An 18,754-nucleotide genomic window follows, 5' to 3' on the forward strand; every position below is an offset into this window, starting at 1 on the left:
CATCTGAGTGTTATGAAAGGTGTTTCTCATAGGGTCAGTCGTGCTGCAATAGCACTTTCTGACCCAGTGAGGAAAGCAATGGCAAACTACCTCACTCCTCGTCTTGCCTAGTACGCCTCATTTTGGTGCTGCCATAGGTTTTTTCGGTTTCCTTATAACCGCATAACCTTTGGTGGTGCTATTTGAGGATCCAACCAGCCTCTGGGCTGATGACCTAACAGACAGACATGCATTATTACTTTTAGTTCAACAATATTACAACTGTAGCCTCCGTGGCTAAGGTGGCAGCGCGTCGGCCTCTCACCGCTGGCTTCCGTGGTTCAAATCCTGGTCACTCCATGTGAGATTTGTGCTGGACAAAGCGAAGGCGGGACAGGGTTTTCTCCGGGTACTCCGGTTTTCCTGTCATCTTTCATTCCAGCAACACTCTCCAATATCATTTCATTAATCATTGCCCCAGAGGAGTGCAACAGTCTTCGGTAGCTGACACGATTCCTGCCCTCGTCGCAAGATGGGGGCTTCATTCATTGCATTCCTGACCCGATCGAACGACTGGAAACAGGCTGTGGATTTTCATTTTTAATATTACTACTAAATGATCTTCATTTCGTAGCCTTTTCAGAGCAAACAGGCCCAAACAGCCGTGAGAAAAATAAATTTGGACTGATGCATATTTCAAGAAAGGTATGAACGTGAAGCAAACTGGATGAAATTGATTTGTACTTCAAAAAGAACGAACTGGTTTCATCAGGTGAATCAGGTGATCAATTGAAATGGAAGAAGTTCATTCCATCTTTATAGTTTTGTAAAATTTATTCTGCATCTTAATAATAATAATAATGTTATTTGTTTTACGTCCCACTAACTACATTTACGGTTTTTGGAGAGGCCGAGGTGCCGGAATTTAATCCGACAGGAGTTCTTTTACGTGCCAGTAAATCTACCGACACAAGGCTGACGTATTTGAGCACCTTCAAATACCATCGGACTGAGCCAGGATCGAACCTGCCAAGTTGAGGTCAGAAGGCTAGCGCTTAAGCCTGTTTGGCTGGACTCTCTGTGTCAATTTTTTCCCTATATTTTGTCGGCTAGTGAACTGTGCTTCCTATCTCGCATTAACTTAAGGTATCGTGGACGTTTCTTCATCATTTCACAGTGTTAAAACTTACTAATGAGGTACTTTACCTCATTTTTAAGTTAAGTTCGTGAAATAACATTGGTATCTTTTTTTTGTTGTTTTTTTGCTATTGGCTTTACGTCGCACCGACACAGGTAGGTCTTATGGCGACGATGGGACAGGAAAGGGCTAGGACTGAGAAGGAAGCGGCCGTGGCCTTAATTAAGGTACAGCCCCAGCATTTGCCTGGTGTGAAAATGAGAAACCACGGAAAACCATCTTCAGGGCTGCCGACAGTCGGATTCGAACCTACTATCTCCCGAATACTGGATACTGCCCGCAGTTAACCCTTTATAAGGCGGTGGGAATTATTTTCCCACCTCGGTTTTTTGTCATTTCTGGGCGCTGGGAGTTTTTTTCCCATGTATTGATGTGTGCTGCACTCTTGGGAATATCTGTGGAACGATTCTGATCTCCTTGGAATTTTTAACTTCTTCGGAAAAATTTGAAAAGCGACATTGTGCCAGCGCAACGCCTGTTGTGAACAAGATTTATGAAGTGAAAATAGGGTTAAAAATCAACATTTTATAAGTCTATAATATACTATTTACATGAATTTTCTTCGTTTATTGTGCATTTTCTCATTCGTTCTGAGATTATTCACTTCCTTTTACCAATTGAAGAATTCTGAGATATATACACTGACTGACAGAGCAAATGCAACACCAAGGAGGAGTGGTTCGAAAGGGATGAAAGTTGGGGAAAAAACAGAGACGGCACGGACGAATAATTGATGTTTATTTCAAACCGATATGCAGGTTACACAATGCGCATGGCATCGACTCAGTAGGATGTAGGACCACAGCGAGCGGCGATGCACGCAGAAACACGTCGAGGTACAGAGTCAATAAGAGTGCGGATGGTGTCCTGAGGGATGGTTCTCCATTCTCTGTCAACCATAAGCCACAGTTGTTCGTCCGTACGAGGCTGGGGCAGAGTTTGCAAACGGCGTCCAATGAGATCCCACACGTGTTCGATTGGTGAGAGATCCGGAGAGTACGCTGGCCACGGAAGCATCTGTACACATCGTAGAGCCTGTTGGGAGATGCGAGCAGTGTGTGGGCGGGCATTATCCTGCTGAAACAGAGCATTGGGCAGCCCCTGAAGGTACGGGAGTGCCACCGGCCGCAGCACATGCTGCACGTAGCGGTGGGCATTTAACGTGCCTTGAATACGCAATAGAGGTGACGTGGAATCATACGCAATAGCGCCCCAAACCATGATGTCGCGTTGTCTAGCGGTAGGGCGCTCCACAGTTACTGCCGGATTTGACCTTTCTCCACGCCGACGCCACACTCGTCTGCGGTGACTATCACTGACAGAACAGAAGCGTGACTCATCGGAGAACACGACGTTCCGCCATTCCCTCATCCAAGTCGCTCTAGCCCGGCACCATGCCAGGCGTGCACGTCTATGCTGTGGAGTCAATGGTAGTCTTCTGAGCGGACGCCGGGAGTGCAGGCCTCCTTCAACCAATCGACGGGAAATTGTTCTGGTCGATATTGGAACAGCCAGGGTGTCTTGCACATGCTGAAGAATGGCGGTTGACGTGGCGTGCGGGGCTGCCACCGCTTGGCGGCGGATGCGCCGAACCTCGCGTGCTGACGTCACTCGGGCTGCGCCTGGACCCCTCGCACGTGCCACATGTCCCTGCGCCATCCATCTTCGCCACAGGCGCTGCACCGTGGACACATCCCTATTGGTATCGGCTGCGATTTGACGAAGCGACCAACCTGCCCTTCTCAGCCCGATCACCATACCCCTCGTAAAGTCGTCTGTCTGCTGGAAATGCCTCCGTTGACGGCGGCCTGGCATTCTTAGCTATACACGTGTCCTGTGGCACACGACAACACGTTCTACAATGACTGTCGGCTGAGAAATCACGGTACGAAGTGGGCCATTCGCCAACGCCGTGTCCCATTTATCGTTCGCTACGTGCGCAGCACAGCGGCGCATTTCACATCATGAGCATACCTCAGTGACGTCAGTCTACCCTGCAATTGGCATAAAGTTCTGACCACTCCTTCTTGGTGTTGCATTTGCTCTGTCAGTCAGTGTATTTCTTTCACATTTTATGTGGAAATATGCTTCCCATAGCCAACATAGGTGTCCGAAATATTTCTGCTAAATAAAAAGTGAACTAACTGAACTGAAATTGTGCCCGTAGGTGGCCATGGGAAATATGTTCCCACTTCTGAATGGCAGACAGCAGGCGGTGGGAAGTAAATTCCCATCTTATTACTGACCTCCTGAGCCCTGGATTGTCTTTTTTCTGTTCAATTGTATTGTTTAACACTTATAGAGCCTGAAAATAAAGTTAGTTAGAAAAGAAAATGTTTTATTGAGTACTGCCTTATAAAGGGTTAAGCGACTGCAGCTATCGAGCTCGGTAAGGTATCATTTTCAACGAATGTCTTTGTTATTAACAACTTAAGCAATCTAAAGTTACTGTCGAGTTATTTCACCTCTTTTTTCTGCCGACTCTTTGGTTTTTCATGCTAAATCTAATTATTCAACTTTCCATCGCATTGTATAATGCCCTCCCCTCTTTTTCTTCCGGTATTTTCTTGTTTTAAACAAATTTAAACCAAATACACTTCTCAATTTATATTCAGTTTTTAAATTACTGGTATCACTAATTCTTAATGCAAATTATTATTTTTTGTTATTAAACTTTTGTAAGTAAGTATTGTTTTCCATCTCATGATATCTATCACCTTCTAATTTTCCAGTCCATCCTAAGTAGTCCCACTACAGTAACTTGTTCAACTATTAAGTAGCGTCTGTTCCCTATGTCAAGGAAGGTCTGTTATACAACAATATCCCAAGTCGGAGACTGGAGTCAAACCCCCAACATGAATACAAGAGAGAGAAAATGCCCTCAGTACCCACTCACCTGAAATGAAACAGCGTATGGCTTTTAGTGCCGGGAGTGTCCGAGGACAGGGGCTGCATGGCCGAGGCGGTAAAGGCGTGCTCGGTTCGCCTGGAAGGACGTGGGTTCGAATCCCCGTTAGGAAGTCGCAAAATTTAAGTAAACGAGATTTCCACTTCGGGAGGTGCATATGGCCCTGAGGTTCACTCAGCCTACACCATAAATGAGTACCAGGTTAATTCCTGGGGGCGTAGAGCTAACCAATCTACCCCATCACGTGCCGCGGTTAACAATGGTGGAAGCCTTTACCTTCCACTCCTCCAAGGGCCTTCATGGCCTGTACGGAGGTGACTTTGTCTTTATCTTTTTTGAGTGTCCGAGGACAAGTTCGGCTCGCCAGTTGCAGGCTTTGACGCTCGTAGGCGACCTACGCGTCGTGATGAGGATGAAGTGATGATGAAGACGACACGTACACGCAGCCCCCGTGCCAACGGAATTAACTAAAGATTGTTAAAATTCCCGACCCTGGCGGGAATTGAACCCGGAACACCTGTGACCAAAAGCCAGCACGCTAACAATGAAGCCTGTCACCCACTCTCCTATAGCCTGTAAACATTTCATTCCCACCTCCTACTACTTTTCGAGCAAGCGTACACATTGTAAGTAGTGTTTTAACATAGTCAGGATAGGCCTTTTCAGACGCCCTTTAGAAATAATCGTCCTATGACATCGTGTGTCGGGAAACGTACAATTCCATCCTGTTTGGTGAATAAGAGCATCCCAGTGTTCATCTTTTAAACCCCAACAACGGAACAACGGAATGGCAGGTTTCCTGTGTCTACAGACCTCAGAAAACCACAAAACCGATAACAAGCCGACCACAAATCTCTTGTTATCTGGTGGCTGCGGCAAAAATATTATATCCAAAGAGGGACAGTTGCAGGTGAGGGAATGGAATTGAAAACCTACAACCTGTTTTCCAGTCATTGACCGGGTCACGGATGGAATGAATGAAGTCCCCCATCTTGTGGCGAGGATAGGAATTGTGCCGGCTGCCGAGGCCTGTCGCACTCCTCTGGAGCAATGATTAATGACTGACAGATGAAATGAAATAACATTGGAGAGTGTTGATGAAATGAAAGATGACAGGGAAAACCGGAGTACCCGGAGGAAAACCTGTCCCGCCTCCGCTTTGTCCAGCACAAATCTCACTTGGAGTGACCGGGATTTGAACCACGGAACTCAGCGGTGAAAGGCCGACGCACTGCCGCCTGAGCTACGGAGGCTTCAGGTGAGGGAAAGATGTGTAAAAAAGAAAGAACAGGGCCAAGCACAGGAGTTATGCCACCCCGCGCGATCTCTCTCTTTCTCTCTCTTTCACACAATTTTGGGCAAATAAAACAACTATGAATGTGGCATCATTGCAGGTGCCGTGCCCGGGTTTTCCTGTTTGGCCTAGTGTGCAATAAAACAGCCAGAAACATCTCCACATCAAAAATCCAGTCAACATAGGATTGCACGGATTTCACGGACTAGCCGGGATATTTTATTGTAGCCATGTCCTGGGCTACTGTCCTAAAGGCAAGCAGATGGGGAACACCCGGCGCTATATACGGTTAGGTATCGTATCGCATCAGCTTCAGCAAAGGCGGTCCTGAACAGTGACGTGACGATAGTGCCTGCAAGACCTGCAGTGCAGGTAGGGCTGGGGCATACGCGGGACTGCAGACTTTTCCCACAAATAAATAAATAAATAAATAAATAAATAAATAAATAAATAAATAAATAAATACATACATAAATAAATAAATTTACTTGAATGCCACTATGCACAGGAGTGAGGTTACATTAGAATGATATTGTAGAATGAGTTGAAAAATATAGATTTTACCATCCGTGAGTAACGGAATTATTATTATTATTATTATTATTATTATTATTATTATTATTATTATTATTATTACTTAATTTTTTTACAAGTTGTATTACGTCGCACCGACACAGATAGTAGGTTTTATGGCGATGACGGGCTAGGAAAGGGCCAGGAGTGGGAAGGAAGTGGCCTTAATTAAGGTACAGCCCCAGCATTTTCCTGGTGTGGAAATGGACAACCATGAAACACCATCCTCAGAGCTGCCGACAGTGGGGTTCGAACCTATTATCTCCCGAATGCAAGCTAACAGCTGCGCGTCCATAACCGCTCGGCAAACTCGCTCGTATTATTATTATTATTATTATTATTATTATTATTATTATTATTATTATTATTATTATTATTATTTATTCAATCTAGTACAGCCCTCTCTCGCAACACGAGCGGCACTTTCTCTCACAAAACACTCTGAAAGAAGGGAATCACTTTGAAAACGTTTGTAGCTGAAGGTGACAGTCTAAAGATAAAAATCGATATTTTGGTCATTTTGACGAGAGAAAAAAAACATTATGACTTAAATTGAAAGGGTCGCGTTTCTTTGGGTGTGTGTGTGTGTGACGAAGTTATTTCGTTCAATTCAAACTATTTATCACTTTAAGAATGGTGTGTTTGCCGGTCTGTACACAGCAGAAATGGGCGTACCGCCTGCCGCACTGCTTGGCTAGATTACGCACCATCCGCATAGTCGTGTTTCCATTTCATCAAACATGTACGTTCGTTGCAATGCCGTAGCCAGGGGATGGGCCTAGAGAGCCCCCCCCCCCCAAAAAAAATATTCCTTTAAGATTTTCTGTTTTCTGAACAAATGTATTACCTACTACGAGCTAAAATTCTAGCGAGCAACGACTTATTCCTTTTATTTTTTATTTTTTACAATTGGCTTTAATTCGCACCGACGCAGATCAAAAGGGGCACTTTTTATTGTTTCTTATAAATAGCTGGAAGGAGGCCCAGTAGAAAACTACTATGCAAGCAAATTAAGATTTTCAAACTACTGAATTAAAATATGGTCCGCCTCTGTGGTGTAGTAGTTTGCGTGATTAGCTGCCACCTCCGGAGGCCCGGGTTCGATTCCCGGCTCTGCCACGGAATTTGAAAAGTGGTACGAGGGCTGGAACGGGGTCCATTCAGCCTCGGGAGGTCAACTGAGCAGAGGTGGGTTCGATTCCCACCTCAGCCATCCTAGAAGTGGGTTTCCGTGGATTCCCACTTCTCCTCCAGGATTGCCGGGATGGTACCTAACTTAAGGCCACGGCCGCTTCCTTCCCTCTCCCTCGTCTATCCCTTCCAATCTTCCCATCCCCCACCAAGGCCCCTGTTCAGGCCCCCCCAGTTGTATCCCCCAACCCAATGTCTCACGCTCCAGGACACTGCCCTTGAGGCGGTTGAGGTGGGATCCCTCGCTGAATCCGAGGGAAAAACCGACCCTGGAGGGTAAACAGATAAACAAGAAATCCTATTATTACTGCACTGAATGAAATGGAATGTCCTATGGTTTTTAGTACCGGGATATCCCAAGACGGGTTCGGCTCGCCAGGTGCAGGTCTTTTTATTTGACTCCCGTAGGCGACCTGCGCGTCGTGATGAGGATGAAATGATGATGAAGACAACACATATACCCAGCCCCCGTGCCATTGGAATTAATCAATTAAGGTTAAAATCCCCGACCCGGCCGGGAATCGAACCCGGGACCCTCTGAACCGAAGGCCAGTACGCTGACCGTTCAGTCAACGAGTCGGACATTACTGCACTAAAGTTGGTAGACTCAACTTTTACTTCTATATCGAAATTCGTCCAGAGACCATTAAAAAGGCTATATATTTTCAAATGTTATGCCCTACCCTTCCCCCCCCCCCCCCCACCTTCTTTGCTCTGGCCCTTAAACGCGGGTACTTTTTTCTGTCTATAAATGTTTGTGCCCCCCACTTCTAACTCCCAATCGCCACTACTGCTTCTCAGGGGCGGTTTCTCCATAAGGTTGCAGGTTTGCGCTACCCCCATTCATTTTTTGTGTTTATTTTAGGTAAAGTTTTATAATTTGGATTACTCAACTACTGTATTTTCATTCAACAAGACAAACCTTTCAAGATCTTGAAAGAGAAAATGTTGACTACAGGAGACTACAAGCCGGTACTCTTAGATGTTCACTGCAGGAGCTGAAAAGTTTTTTTTTCTCTCTCTCTCTCTCTCTGAAGTTGATTTGGGCTCGTTATTTCACCCAGACAAGCTGAAAAGTTTGCAACAGAGAGTAAACCTGAGGTAGGATGAAACATGGGCTGCCAGAAGGGTTTGCGGGGCTGACCGAGGGGTGCTTTCGGGCTGTTAGAGGGGTGCGCGGGGAGAGGTAAAGATAGGCGTGGCTTCTTATACATTGCCTAAATGGAGGTTTATCAACCTGGCTCCTCCTACCACGGCCGACTTGATGCGTCCCTCTAGCTAGCTCCTTGCAGCGCAGCGAGGGGTCCGGTCGGCCGTGCTCCTACGTAACCAACTACTAGCAAAGTCGCTAGAGACCGTTGGCGCTCAATGTGAGAGTCTGTTATATAACAGGGATGTCACCTAGCGACATTGGATGGAAGTTCATCTCCTGGATATATAATTAATGGCTTCAAATTTGAAAATATAAACCGCTATTTCTTTCAATATAGTCGTGAACTTCGTTATGTGCGTACAAGCTAAGTAGCTTATTGATTTAACTGTGTAAACATTCGTGTCAGTGTGTGTGTGTTTTTTATTGTGCGTTTTTATCAGTTAGTGGTAGTTTGCCAGATCATGAATTCGGTGCACTCTTTAATGTCTGGGCCGTTTCCGTAACGGACTGCCGAAGGAAACTCCGAGGTGAAACGAATCGGTAGGCCCACGCGACGTTTAATTTCGAAACTAGATACAGTACCGGAATTAGGCTACGTCAAAGTGTTTCATTTCAGTATGGTAAAATAGTTCTTAAATGAAAAAATGTTACTGGGTTGTAGTAATATTCCTGAAAATAGAAATGTAAAATGCTTGTTTTATTTTTAATAATAAAAAGTATTGTTGATGTACCTGGATTTGAAAATTAGCCTGTAATCATATTATATCAATGGTAAAAACTGTGCACCACTGAACTTTTAAACCACCAGCCGCCACTGCTGCTTCTATAGTCAGATGTTCGCAAGATGTTCGCAGTTGCAAAATGGCGTCGGTGGATGAGAGGGCTGGTTGCAATTTATCAGAATCAACCCTGTGTGTATGAAAAGAAAAACAAAAGATTGTACTGAGGTGCAGTGATGAGTATTAGTTTCACGTGAAAGAAAGGTTTTTAAATATGTTTTATGTTAGTGTATAAAACCTATTTCGCTCACTGGTCAACAAGCAACCATTTTAAATCAGCCCTCAGCTGTAGAGTATAGACTTTCACATCTTATTTTCTTTTCTCACTGGCTAATACGTTTGCGTTGTTCACAGTGGATGCTTACATCTTAATGATTCTTTGTTATGCAGTGTTTTCCAAACTTTTCCCACGGTAACACCTTTCCGAACTCTAAAATGTTTTTGTGACAACCTACACCTCAAATGAAAGTATCCCCAGCGGCGGCTGGGGCAGAAAATCAGTTGTGTGCTGTAACCCATCCCCACTCCAAAAAATAAAAATATTTAGAAACATACCGGTATGTGGTTTTCAAGAGGCTCTCCACTTAGTTTTCCACACTGAACAAACACGCAAACAACCCCAACACATTCCTCATAAAAAAACTATAAAACTATATAATTAAACACACAATAACACCTGCAATGGCAAAATATTTACGAACTTAAACACTTGGTGTGAGCGAGCAAAAACAGAACTTACCAATGTTACCAACATCATTGAACTAAAACCAGCAACGCCGTAATGCAAAATTACATGTTATGTTTTTATAGTGACATTTATAAACTAGACATTTTTAATTAAAGAAAATCACAATATCATGTCCTTATTTTGACAACATAAAAAGTACAATATTTATAGTTTATCGATTTACAAATGTGGCTATGGAATAGGCAAATTGGTAGTATTCTATTCTCTTTGGTATTAAAAGACCTGGCGGGAACAGCTCTACAGTATTTTGTTTTCCCGTTTGCTTTGAGCGATCCTCTCTTAAATACTATCGCCGAGTCAAGAGGGTGCCAGCTGCCACGTTCTCATATCGGTTCGTAATGCAAGTGTGACTACTGCCTCTCTGTGGTCGAACGATGAATCGCTGTGAAGTGATGTCTTGGCTGTTGTTTCCACAGCCTATTGGAACACATTCTCTTTGTATCGGAAAAGTTCGGCACGCATGCGCAAAAGGCAGAGTTCCTGGTTTCTGGCTAAAAGCTCGCTGAGCTGTGATCTCACAGCACCCGGCGTGGAGCGCAGCGCACCAGTAGTTATCTGGTTGTGAGGGGAGTTGAATAATTTCCTATTCTTTGGCTGACGTCTTTTTCAATGCACTGTATTTAACTGTAGATAATATTGTTAAACTAATTTATTTTTCCAATAGACAGTGTGCTGCAGCACTTCAGCACATAAGGTACGGCCGCCCCTGAGTATCCCACACACTAAAGGACTACTAATGAATCCTTCCTAAGGTAAATAAAATAAACAAATACTTCCAGAATTATTTACATATTATATGACGTAAAAGAAACATATTTACAATACAACCAAAAGAGAGAGAAAACAAACAAACGTATTTGTTCTTAGTTTTAGTCGTGCTTGACGAGTATTACAAATTTCCTTCATGTTTAGACGAATATGGGATAGATTCACCCGCTTGACTTCAATCAGCATGTTGAAAACATTTCTTATAAGACAAAATAGAGGTCTCCATACTATGAAAAACGCCGGGCTGAGTGGCTCAGACGGTTAAGGCGCTGGCCTTCTAACCCCAACTTGGCAGGTTCGATCCTGGCTCAGTCCGATGGTATTTGAAGGTGCTCAAATACGACAGCCCCGTGTCGGTAGATTTACTGGCACGTTATAGAACTCCTGTGGGACTAAATTCCGGCACCTCGGCGTCTCCGAAGACCTTAAAAAGTAGTTAGTGGGACGTAAAACAAATAACATTAATTATTATTATTACTATGAAAAACGTAAAATTAAACAATGCCCTCAACTGTGCCGAAAGTTAAAGGGCTCGAGAAGGTTTCAAATTGTGAATCTTGGATAGCTCTGTCAAACTGAAAAAATAGTTTTCGAAAATCACTTCCGGCCTACATGCAATTCCGAAAAAACAGCCTAAAATAGCTTGTTTCTTTATTCGTTTTCTTCTTCTTGCGTTCCGACCTTCTAAGGACCACGTTACAATTTCAATTGTTCCTCCTTAGTTGTTCTTTCCTTTTCTTCCAGTATTCTTTCATTGTTTCACTGTGTTTCGTTTTCCTGTCTTCAGTCCACTTTGTGCCTGTTTTCCTTTCCTTCCTCCCTTGGAATCCTTCCATTTGTAAGACTTTCTTCCTAAAAATCTTTCTTTCCAATAATTCTTCTTCTCGTATGTTGTTCCTTTCCAGGTCTTTCTTGACTTCTTGAATCCAGGTGGTAGTTGATTTCTTTTCCCAAAGGTACTTGAAGATTCGTTTAGTTAGTCTATTGTCATCCATTCTGTAAATGTGTCCAAGAAATAGCAATCTCCTTTTTCTTATTGCTTCTGATATGTTGTCTACGTTCTGGTAAATTTCATTGTTACTTCTTAATTTCCAAAACTCTGCAATTCTTAGAGGACCTAATATTTTCCTTATAAGTCTTCTTTCTAATATTTCTAATTTATCAAGCTTGTAGTTTCGTTTTATTTTTTATTCAAATCCTAGCCAAATTAAATTATTTACATAATTCTTTCAGTAATGTGTTCCTTGGTTCAATACCCTTAGGCGTTTTTTTTTGAAAAAAGTCCACACCGAATGTAGTTATAAGGGCTTAAGTGAAACTCTGCATTGACAAACATTAGCGCTCGTAGTGGTAGAAAACTGCTAATCTAATCGACCGGATAACGATGATTAAGAAAAGGATTGTACTTTTTTAAATTATATTTTATTTACTCGTACCTAAAAGTCGTAGCTCACATCCCTAGGATGTTTTCAGCATTGAGTTGCTTGCCTGAAGGACTAGAAATATGGATTTTTAAATGTCTGACAGCTTTTGTATCGATCGTTACAGAAAATGCTGCTTCGCAAGAATATGTGGTCGAAAACAGCAAAAAACCCGCTAGAAATGTGAAAAATCTTCTCGAAATGAAATGCGCAAATTGTCCAAATCATTTCCTTGATGTTTTAACTTCAAGTTCCTGTCATTTTAAGCTTTCCCATATCTTCTTATTCTTCTTCCAAGGGACGTCCATCAACTTCCGATGATAAACATGGATTTTTTTAATCCAGCCATAAGCAATTGTGTTCAGATCTGGGAAGTAACTTTTGAGTTTACCTCTGAGTAACATCAGATAGTTGTAAATTATGTTCTTGTGTTTTGTGATTATTATTATTATTATTATTATTATTATTATTATTATTATTATTATTATTATTATTATTATTATTATTATTATTATTATTATTATTATTATATCGTAACCAGTAACCGGATCTGGATATCAGAGCTAGCGTAGCAACTGACTAAAAACAACGTTTAAAATTAAAAAATATGCCGAGTATAGGAGCCAAACTATGACATTACAGCACGGTTGTTAGGCCAGAAGGTGTGTCCACCTTCGGAGACTAGATGCATGAATTGAAAAGGACAAGTCGACCGGCACCAGATACTTAAAAGAGAACGCGGGCTACTAAGAAAGATCTTGGGCATTAGATGGGTTGACGGGCAGCTTCGATTAAGGTCCAGCAAAGAAGTGTGCAGCAAGATAGAACCAATAACAACATCAATTAAACCGAGAAGACTGCTGCTCTACGGATACATCTTCCGTATGAATAACAAGCGGCTTACGAAGAAAATTTGAATTTTCTGAATCCGAAGGCATCCTAGTTAAGATGGTTCCAAGAGTGTGAAAAAGATCTGCGAGAGATAGATATTGCAGAAGATAAAATCAATGACCAGGATAGTTTCAGGAGGATTGTGAGACGTCATCATGGCTTTATGGTAGAGTCAGAACCCAGGAGAGCAAAAGAAAGCGCTAATTGATGGACTCAAGAGACGTCGAAGCCGCAAACGAACAAGATCTACTAAACACTAAACATGAGATTGGTTGTTTACACTCAGTCCATAGGGGCTCAATTCGAATGTTAAGCAACTACGCAACTGATCGAGGGGGAAACAGTTAAATCCTCATGGTAGGAGGTCTAATATTTTTAGCTTGCACATACGAGTAGCAGTTACTATTTAGTACAGTTCCGCGTATTACTAGCTTGTCACATCCGTCAGTCTGTTCTTGGGAGAGTGTGTTTACCCCGAAATCTAGATCCGTTGTGGTAGACAGTGTGGCATCACAACCAACAACGATGATTAACTCCAGTAATGATAACAATCATTGCTCAAGCACTCAAGTATGAATTTTCCATATTTGCTGACAGTGACTCACTGGGATATGAAGACTGTGATCTCCGCAATCCCGGAAGTGATGGACGATGATTCACAAGAATGAACAAGAATTTCCTACAGGATATAATAATCAAAGGGTGTCCAGCACAGAAGTCTCAGCGGCCCGTACAGCTCGTCCAATTGATTTTAGTGGCAAAATTCTAACTAGTAATATTATCCAGCTCTATGGTAAACTACCATCATTCGCGCATTGAGATTCAGTCAAACATTTTTAGCCGTTTGGCTACAATTCGTTTTAGTTTCGTTTTGAATCGTTGTTCATTTTGTGAAGTCAAGATCTTCTAGCGTTAAAGCGGCTTCGTTTCTTCGGGCTCGCCAAGATGTATTTTAGAGTGGTACGTAGGAAGGGGAGGATTCCGTCTTCTGATATCGTTATTATCTATAAGTTTTATATACAAAATAAGAGTTTTGTCTGTACATTGCTCACAATTTAAAAAGAATGTTATTTCTGTATAGGTCTTATCCACAGTAACAAGGATATGCATTTTTTAATTTTCTGTCTGTCTGTGTGTCTGTCTGTCTGTCTGTATGTATGTATGTATGTATGTACGCACATCACGAGAAAACGGCGGAAGAGAATTTAATGAAAATTGTGGAAGAATTTAAGACAACAGTGGGGAAACGATGGAATCTTCTTCATTTATTGTTGTGAAAAATTGTTTGTGTTGAACTAAAAGGGAAGAATCTGTTTTGGAATTTTTTTGTATCATGTATTTGTGAGTTTTAATATTTTAAATTTGTTGGTAAAATTGTGAAACAGCGTGTAACTTACCTACACGTGATGTTTTAGAAGCACATTTCCTGTTGCCTAAAAGACTTTTGTGGATCAGCGAGAAATAAGAAACTTTGATTGGAGAACATAAAATAAAATAAAATAGGTGAATATGAAAGTCGATGATAAATTCCGTATCCTGATTGGTTACTTTGGTGGTTACACCATTTCCTGTTTCTCCATCTCATCCACTCCTTCCATGGGAGCGAGGTGTCCTCCGCGTCTTTGATTCTTGACAATCCTTGAAAGCGGTCGTTTTCCTGCATCGGGATATGGGATATCTGTCTCGGGGTAACCACTATTTCTTCTTTTACTTCGAACATCAACCTCATTTAAATGTAATGATTTCCTGTCTTGCGCACGAGTTTATCCTCGGGATTCACATTCACCATTAAAATGATCGAAATGACTTAGATTTCCAGTTAAGCTCGAGCGATCTTGTTTTTGGAGGCAATTCTCTTTTCTTTTTTATCCTTGTAACTAACATGCTAACATGTAATTTAACTTTTCCTCGGGTTGCCTCCTGTAGTTCTGCGTCTCTTAACACAAGCGTCCAAAATGTATGCTCTTTACTGGAAGTGTTTTAGGTAATGACGCAATTTTCTGTGCCTCTGTGTTAAGATTTTCTTTCTTTCTTTTCTCATACTTTGTGTGTATTGGGTTTAGCCTTCATTAAAATCATGCAAAATTTATTCGTTATAGTGCGCATGTCTGAAGGCGCAATTTACAACGTACGTTGGGATTGCGGGAAATGAACTAGCGGATGAAGCTGCAAAGGAAGTGGTTTTTTTACCTCCAAGACTTATGTATGTACCTAGTAAAGATATTTGTTCTCAGCTATGTCAAACCATCTTGACGTCCTGGGAATCGGAGTGGCTAGCTATCCAAACTCCCAGCAAGCTGAGGGCGATTAAGAAGACAACTACCGCGTGGCAGTCCTCTTTCCGGTCTTCACAGACAGAGGCCATAATGTGGCAGGATATAAGACAGCAGTGGGGAAATGATGGAAGCTTCTTCATTTATTGTTTTGATATATTTTGTATTGTGTAAGATGTCTGGTTGGTACTTTTGAACTAAAAAGGAAGAATCTGTTTTGGAAATTTTTTTTGTATCATGTATTTGTGAATTTTAATATTTTAAATTTGTTGTTAAAATTGTGAAACGTGCTGTTGTTTTAGAAGCACATTTCCCGTTGCACAAAAGACTTTTCTAAATAAAATATAATTGGTGAATATGAAAGTCGATGATAAATTCCGTAACCTTATTCGTTACTTTGGTGGTTGCACCATTTCCTGTTTCTCCATCTCATTCGCTCTTTCCGTAGGAGCGAGGTAGCCTGCGCGTCTTTGATTCTTGATCTCATAGGATCCATACCGCTTTCCACATCCATTTTATAGTTGTCATGTTTCCCAACTTGTTGTTTACGTTTCATGGTACCAAATACAGTAGAGATAATACGCGACACTTATGGATTCCGCCTTGCTAAAATGGGAGACAATTCGACGGTGGCGCTCCTAGTGACTTGACCTGAACAAATCGCGCTAAATTCAAATATCAATGGAAATGTATATACGGAAATGGATAAATAAATTACGTCTAGAAGGAAAGTTGTATTGAGATATTAACTTCGAAGTTGCTAAAGCAATTCTGGATAAATGAATGAAGAATTATTTAAAAGGTTATTATTTAAAGACTGAAATTAGACACATAAGATATGAAATGGGCTGCTGTGAAATGGCTTGATCTTTAATTTATGCATTACTTTTTTAGCTTTAGCATTCCTGCCTGAACTTTTACGGTTGGATTTGTCTTTTTTATTTAAAAAACATTGTATGATCACATTAAGACACTTGTCAATAAAATATCGGCACATTCCTTACACACATGATGCAATGAATTAACATTTAAAAGCTGGACAATTTTCCTCTTAACATGAAGCCTACTAACAGAAAGAAAATCTATAAAATTCCGGCTTTAATCTGAGAAGAGGGATTAAAGAAAGAAAAGTATGAAAATGTTGTCGATAGTGATGCTTTGAGGAATATTTACGTGCAATTAGAGTAAAAATGTAACATACCCTTGGCTGTATAGTCGAGGATTTTTAAAGTCGCTGGCCCGGAAATGATCTGAACAGATCTTATAATTCTTATACAAGCGTAACGTCCCTTCTTTCTTGTACACCTTATCCAAATCACTTATGTGACATTTCAAAACCCACAGATCACACCTACAACAACACATCAGTATTGAAGGTTAACTGCTGCACTATACAATAAAATATGCGTATTACATTTTATGCCAGTTAAAATATGGGTCGAGCAGGTCAGAAGATTATGAAGTACTATAAAGATCTCTGTCACTGGAAGAATATATATGCAAACACAATATTACTTACATGTTCTTGTCACGAGGGAACCTGAAGAACGACCGCACATTTTTCTCTACTTCGTAATTACTGCAGCCAAACACAGCACATACCTTTCCCCTCATGTTGAGAGGAGATATCAAGGAATGACACATGCTACTATTTAATTATGTCAACTCACTGAAAACGCATAAATAACACCAAAAACTTCACACAAAAATGCACGTGCTCTTATGAGAGCATCAGTAATGTTCAGGTCTATCCGTTAGAGTGAGCTCCAATAGCTGTCCCTCGATATCTCGCTCAGTGTCGCGTATTGTCTCTACTGTATTTGATGTCACTCCGCTTCTATGAACCTTGACTTTGTTTTACAGTTTTTACTGTGTTCTCATCATATCTGCTGGAATTCCGTAGATGTAGGCGGAACACATTCATCTCATTAATTCAGAAAATTCAGTTTTCTTATGTTTTTGGCTGTGGCGCCTTCACTAATGAATAGGCTACACATTTCGCGCGTAAGTCGTTGTTCGCTTGTTTACAGGCCAGCAAATGGAGCACAACTGTGAATAACATTTCATTTAGGACACGACGTGTGCATTGAACCTATGAATATTCATCGCATATGATACGGAGATATCCATGGAGTAGAGAGAGGTGAAAGAAGGTGCTGGGTGGAATGGGTCTAACTACAATATCAAAAATTTATTTAAAATTTTAACATAGGTTATATTTCTCTTTAAATCACAAACTTAACAAATTTTTCACTGCGTGAAATCAACAAAATCTCAGGTACAATGACAATTTTGCTACAAGGGTGGAACACCCCAGAATAGGGAATTAAACAGCTTTGGGCTTCAAGCCCCAGATTTACAAGTTCTGAGCTACAAGCTCATGTTTACACAATTTACAATTTCAAAAGAGGAATTGTTTAGACAAGGATAGAAATCTACCAAAATTCAAGAGCGCTTGCTTCCAGAGGCACCCCTCACTATTACAGGAAACTTAGAAAAGAACTTACATGCTCTCCAACATTAACAAATTTCTAACAGCCCGCTTAAGGCAACATTACAAAACTCTTGCAATCTCTGGCCTCTCTAGGCGCAATTAACAATTAACAAAGGTTTGTACACAGGGGTATCTAGTACCCAACCTACTGGGCCTTCGTGGAAAAAGAATAACAGGTTAAATTAATGGTCCGAACACAAAATGAATGGAGGCGTATACTTGCACTCCTAGATAATGAATAAAATCCTAACGGGGCTCTAGGCCCAGTGATACAGGGGCTAATCCCAAGCTATGGAGGTGACTCGAATGAAGGTTAATTTAATACATTACAGAAAAAAAAACCCGTACTAAATCGTAGTCACCTCAAACCAAGTTGAAGGGGAACTCGAGAGGGTAACGCACTCTCTATCCCCGATTTACAGTTAAAGACTTTATGAATTTTTACATTAGCTGAACGAAAATTTACGTTTTAGAAAAGGTTGGTTACATAGTTAGAAATTCGGACCTTCCCCTCGGATAAGTTTGCGGAGACAGCTAGAAAGATAAAATATTGGTGGCCATTGCCTGGCTGTTGTTCTGCCTGCCGAAGAATGAGGCACCCCGCCTCCTGTCTTAACACACACACTCAGAAAGACGACGATCAATAGACAAGGAACCTTGAAAGGCCGTAACTTGTATACCCGAACGGAAGGTTCAAGAGGATTCAGGACTAATCCGGACACACCCTCTCAATTTTTATTGGACAATTCAAAAAGCGACAAGAAGCCTGTGATAGGCTGAAAAATAATTACAGAAAATTCCTATTGGCCAGATTCAAAACTGGTGGAATAACAAAGAAGTGTTGCCAACCCACAAATAAATGAACATGGATACAGTTATGAAAACCTAGAAACACAAAACTTCTTTAAAGTACAAGTTCTTCCACCTTGCACCAGAGTGCATGACCACAGTTTTTGTAGAGACATCTATGGAGAAATGTCCAAACTTCTTGATGTACATCAAAACAAAACAATATACTCAACCAGTTTAGTAAACTTAGATATGACAAATTTCTCAATTATCCAGTAGTGACATCTTCTGATTA

The 18,754-nt window shown here is 41.4% G+C and overlaps 1 protein-coding gene across 2 annotated transcripts in view; it reads right to left on the bottom strand.

The window, feature by feature from the left end:
* The window catches only part of LOC136857304 (multiple epidermal growth factor-like domains protein 11), a 216,760-nt gene that overhangs the window by 97,964 nt on the left and 100,042 nt on the right, over nt 1–18,754 (bottom strand). The gene's annotated exons all lie outside the window — the stretch shown is intronic.

The sequence above is a fragment of the Anabrus simplex genome, chromosome 1 (genome assembly GCF_040414725.1).
Source record: "Anabrus simplex isolate iqAnaSimp1 chromosome 1, ASM4041472v1, whole genome shotgun sequence".
Lineage (NCBI taxonomy): Eukaryota > Metazoa > Arthropoda > Insecta > Orthoptera > Tettigoniidae > Anabrus > Anabrus simplex.